At 42.9% G+C, this 5,840-nt stretch overlaps 1 protein-coding gene across 1 annotated transcript in view; it reads right to left on the bottom strand.

Annotated features, from left to right (window-relative positions):
* The window catches only part of NIPA1 (NIPA magnesium transporter 1), a 234,505-nt gene that overhangs the window by 183,787 nt on the left and 44,878 nt on the right, over positions 1-5,840 (bottom strand). The gene's annotated exons all lie outside the window — the stretch shown is intronic.

Here is a 5,840-nt window from a genome sequence, read left to right as displayed (position 1 = left end):
TCAGGACATTAGACGATGTGTAGCACTGGGAAAGTCAACCGTGAAGGAACTGTTTCAAGTGCTGAGGAGCAAGGATGTCTCCTTGAGGACTAAGGTGTGCCTGACAGAAGCCATGATATTTCCAATTGCCTCGTATGCATGTGAGAGCTGGACAATGAATAAGGAAGATCAAAGAAGAGTCGATGCTTTTGAGTTGGGGTGCTGGCAAAGAATACTGAAAGTACCATGCACTGTTAAAAGAAGTAACAGATCTGTCCTGGAGGAAGTGCACCCGAAATGCTCCTTGGAAGCAAGAATGGCCAGACTTCGTCTCACCTATTTTGGTCATGGTGTCAGAAGGGACCATTCCTTGGAGAAGGATGTCATGCTCGGTAGGGTGGAAGGTCGACGAAAGATGGGGAGGCCTTCAACGAGATGTATTGACATGGTGGCTGCGATGATGGGCTCAAGTATAGCAGGGATTGTGGATCTGGCGCGGGATCGGGCAGTGTTTCATGATGCTGTGCATAGGGTCACTATGAGTCCGAAATGACTCAATGGCACCTAACAACAACAACAGGTCCTGACAGCAGGTGAGGTAAAAACCAGACCAACAGTTGGATGTGCAGGGGGCTACCTTTATCCTCCAGGACTGGACTTCATTGGAAGTTGCTTCCTGCCAATAACACCATCTAGTGTTGTTGGTACGAATGCAGAAATCCATCAGCAGCAAAACTGAACCTATTCCCTACAATGTCTCCCATAATATGTAGTATACTTTTTGTATCTTGGAGCCAAACAAAACATAACATATTTTCCTTGGTTAGGAACAAATTAATGTTACCCGTCCTTTAGGATATACAGTATGGGATGGTATTAGTTGGTTAAATGCTTTGTGTATACAACTGCAGTTTAGCTCCCTTTGGTGTGTTGTGCGGCCTCCCCAAAACAAGGAAGAATATGAGGTGGCTACCATGTCATTTTTGTAATCATACTATCATTATCAATAGTACTATGTAGTTAAGAAAACAAAATAATTAATGCATAAGGGATGGCTCTGGATGTGTGGCAATCGTGGATGACCTTACTTACCTTATAACTGGACAGGAAGATGCACCTGAGGGTACTCAAACATCCCTAGCACAATTTATACCACTCTGCCAGCCAAGCCCTCCAATTGGGATGCCTTCTCTTATCGGTATAGATACCAACATAGAACTAATTGGTGGCTCTACCCATTGTCCATGTTTACCCCAAAGGTAGCTACTTTTGACCTGGAATGGCAGGAAGAGGCCTCGACAAAACACATCGCCACCACATTAAATGAGACTGTTCGTGCAATTTCCCTATCTGCAGAAACCACTCAGATGAGAAAAGTAGTTGTATAGAATATAATCACTATAGATATATTCACTGCCACACAGAGGGAAACCTGTGCTTTAATTCACAGATAGTTGCATTTATACACCTGATTATAATCATACTATTGATCAAGCCCTACAACATGTAAAAACTTGCAGTGCAGTGGATTACTTGATATGGCTTCTCTAGCTGTAGTCTTTGTAACTCCCACCAAATTACTGGATGGAGCCATGCAAATAAGGTGTGTAGAACTCTGATGTCGGGATTGGTTAGTTTTGTCACTCTGCCAGGCTGAAAATGAGTCATCCTAGAGGTAGAGAGTGTTTCTCACTGCCCTCAAGAGAGAAGAGCTGGGGGGTCAAGTAGAGTGTGTCCTTGGACCCAAAATCCCTTCACTGGACCACCGTGGCAGAGATGTGTGGCAGAGACAGAGAGAGAGACCCCAGCAGAGAGAAATGCTCCAGTAGAGAGAGATGCACCAGTACAGAGAGATGGCTACAGTGGAATCAAGAGACACAAGACAGAGCAGCAGGCTTACCTGGCCCACAAAGCAAGAAAGCTGAATGTCCTTGGGCAGGAGACTTGCTGATGGAATAGGGTGCACCTAGGTGTATCTATAGACAGAGCTAATAGAACTTATAACACTTGCCCAAGCTGAACAGAGGCAAGGCCAAGATGCTGAGGGTCAGAAAGCCATGCCCAAGGCACAGTAGAAGGGAGATTGTCCTGATCAAAGAACTGTATCCTGAACGTGTTCCTGAACCTGAATTGTGGCCTGTTACTTCCTTAATAAATCCTATTGTTTGTGAGTTCTGTGTAGCAACTGCAACGAATTATCAAAACCAGCAGAGAAACAGTGAGTGCCATGGGAAGGAGGGTTGGTATCAGAATTGGTAAAAGGCCACAGGGTGGCGACATGTCTGGCCTCATAAGAATAAGCCTTGGACTCCTGACAGTGATACTGTCTTCCTTCTGTGAAGTTAGAGGAGGTCAGAAGATGCCGCCTTATTGCCCATTTTACAAAATTCCTAGTTGTTGTCCAACAGTCCTTTGAAGACCCCACAAGTTCTTGGATAAACTCTTTGCCCATTAGTTGGTGACATTTCTTGTATGGAAGTATAAATATATTTATCATATGTCTTTTCTGTGTGTTATAGAATATGTTACCTTTGTGGGGAATTTGGTTACAGTGCTCCAGTGCCCAAGTTCAAGGGATTTGCCAGAAAAGGAGCATGTAAATTTTGAGGACCATTCAGGGGCACTAAGGTTTATGGGGCACAGCCTTAAAACCCCCCAAAATGGTTCCCTGACTCCATTTTGTTTGGTAAAGTGAGAAATTTGCTAACTCACCCCCCACCAAGGCCAGCAGAGCCCTTCTTTAGAATAGCTACAATTCATTAAGCTGCTGATACCAGCACAGGTTGTTGTCATAAGACACTGTCCAAGGCCCTTTCATCCTGGGCATGGCACCATCCTGTATGGAAACAGACATGCAGCCCCTAAGTCCAGCTCCTTAAACTCAGGCATAAATACCCTTGGAAAGTGGGAGGGGTCAGCGGTTACTTCAACTGGGCCAAGCCTGCTGCCAATGGACCACTTGTATCTGCAGACATTTTTAAGCTTCCCTCCTTGCTCGTATCTTGTAAACTCTTTGCTTTTACTTTCCCATCACTTTCTCTATGATAAATTTCTTCTGTCTCTGAGCGTGCCTCTGGGTAAGATTTTTGGTCTCCTATACTGCTTGAACAATTTCTCTTAGAAAGATCAGCACGAGGCCAGTCCCCATGAGGCAGAGGTTAAAGATGTCCAAATGTCCAAACTACCATGCCACTCCATCATTTCAGACATTAACTCCTCCTCCTCCTTCCAGTAATTTCCCCAGTCTTAGTGTTCTGTATTTCGCTGCAACGCCTCACAGAACTCAAAGACACCCAAGGGTTCATCTCACGTAGTAGTGGTGGAGGCTGGCAGGCTGGTGAGTCCCGGGTCCGTGAGTAGGTCTGGTGGATCTTTCCAACTCTCAGGGTTTGATGAACCTCAATCAGCAGATCAGATGATGGCTGATGTCCCAAATCCAGGGGTGAGATGAGGATGATCCAAGACACAAAGCCGGAGCAAGAGGAGAGCAAGTCTTCCCAGGAGATTCGTAGATATACCCTCAGGAAAGCTAAGGATGGTGATTTGAATTATACCCTCCAGCAAGGCAGGACTCAGGATACATTCCACCTGTGTTGCCCCAAAAGAATTAACCTAAATCCCATCGCAGAGTCGATTGCCAGTCATTATAGGGAATGACTACTACCAGCTTCCCAGCCAAGTTGATACCTGACCTTAACTACCACACCACCCCAAACAGGCATGGATAATCGAATTTACTAAACATCACAGAATGGAGGACAATGGCTAGAAGGGCCACATAAAGCAATTCACAGCATATGCCTACTCAAGACAAGGTCTTAGCCTACCTTGGTAACTCCCTGAACAATCTGCAATTCCTATGCCTAATAAAGGAACTCTGGTAGTGTAATGGTTAAAACATTTGGCTGCTAACCAAAAGGTTCATGGTTTGAACCCACCAGCCACTCCACAGAAAAAAGATGAGGCAGGCTGCTTCCATAAAGAATTACAACTAGATGTAGTTATTCCCCATGATAAGACTGTAATTAGTTCCATGGTGGAATCTCCTGTGAGCAGCTAAGTAGTTGAAGGGGCATTACCTTCAGGTTGTGGCCAGCATCCAGTATTATGTAGAGAAGCTTTGGGAACATCTCTAAATTTTGGCATCTTTTGGATCCTATGTTTGGGCAAGTCTTCATCTCCAGTTCCTGGGCTTGAACCTTCCATGTTGTCTGCCGATCATGGGATGTTTCCTGGACTTGCATCAATAGCCTGCCATGTTGCCTGCTGATCTTGAGATTGTGCCATTTTACCTGCTGACTGTGGGTCTGTCAGCCTCAGCAGCCAGCAGCTGTGTGAGTTAGAAGATGCCTTCAGCTCCACTGGGCCTGGAACAAGAGGCAGAGCTGAAGCCCAAGGTCAAGGGGCCTTCCCAGCCCCTACAACAAGCATTCTGAATTTAGATTTCTAGCCTACTAAGCCACTGGAATTGCTGATGAGTGTGTAAATGGTACAACTGTTCTATTTTTTTAAAATTATTTTTTTAGCACTTTTTTAAAAGTTAAACATAAACCTACCCTATGATCCAGCACTACTAGTCCAAGGTATGTACCCAAGAGAAATGAAAACACTAAGTCCACAAAAAGAGTTACATAAATATTTTCACTGAGCTATACTCAAATCTGAAACATTTAAAAACAATCAAAATATTGAATAACACAAAAATGGATAAGCACATTTATGTACTCAACCACTGAAACACTTCTCAGCAATAATAAGGAACATCTAATACAAACATCGGGAGCTCTGGTAGCACAGTGCCTAAGGCACCTGACTGCTAACCAGAAGCCTGAAGATTCAAACCCACCAGCCACTCCTCAGAAGGTAGATGGGGCAATCTACTTTCATAGTGATACTGCATCGGAAACCCAAGGAGGGGTCGCTATGAGTCTGGTCCAGTTTGAAGACACATAACAACAACAACAACAATACACACATCATGATGAATCTTAAAACTATGATTAACAATAAAAGCTAGACACAAGAGATTATATAGTACATGATTCCATTTACATGAAGTTCAAAAACAGGTAGAATTCATCTAACCTATCTGAATGTTGGTGTTGTTGTAATATGCCATCGAGTCGATTTTGACTCATAGATATCAAAATAGCAGGTACTTTAGTGTGTAGAGAACAGAATGGAAAGGGACAAGAGAGGACTTTCTATGGTGATGACAATGATCAATCTTTTTTTAAAAAATGTATTATGTTATTGTTGAGAATATGGATAGCAAAACTTTCAATTCAACAGTTTCTACTTGCACAATTTATTGAAACCGATTACATTTTTTGAGTAGAAAAAACATTTTTACCCTCCTTTTCTGAGCTGTTCCTCCCCCATTAACATAAATTCACTGCCCCCTACCCAGGCCCCAAACCCCAAGTGACAGTAAAAGCAGAGGGGAAATCAAAGGCACCCAAATAGGTAAGGAAGAAGTCAAACTATTCCTATTTGCTGATGATAGGTTCCTATACCTAGAAAACCCAAGAGACTCAATCAAAAATCTACTGGAACTAATTGAGAGATTTAACATTGTGATAGGATATAAGATCAATGTCCAAAAATCAGTTGGATTCCTCTACAACAAAAAAGAGACTGCTGGAAAAAAAAAATAAGGAAATCAATACCATTTACAATAGCTACCAAAAATAGAAAATATCTGGGAATAAATCTTACCAGGGACACAAAAGACCTCTACAAAGAAAACTATAAAAAACTACTTTAAGAAATCATAAGAGATCTACATAAATGGAAGAACATCCCATGCTTGTGTATAGGAAGATTGAACATTGTGAAAATGTCAATTTTACCCAAAGCCA

Source organism: Orycteropus afer, unplaced genomic scaffold (assembly GCF_000298275.1).
Source record: "Orycteropus afer afer isolate SDZICR_OR568_19922 unplaced genomic scaffold, OryAfe1.0 scaffold00656, whole genome shotgun sequence".
Classification (NCBI taxonomy): domain Eukaryota; kingdom Metazoa; phylum Chordata; class Mammalia; order Tubulidentata; family Orycteropodidae; genus Orycteropus; species Orycteropus afer.
The sequence above is the reverse complement of the archived record's forward strand: the minus strand, read 5'-3'. Positions and strand labels throughout refer to the sequence as shown.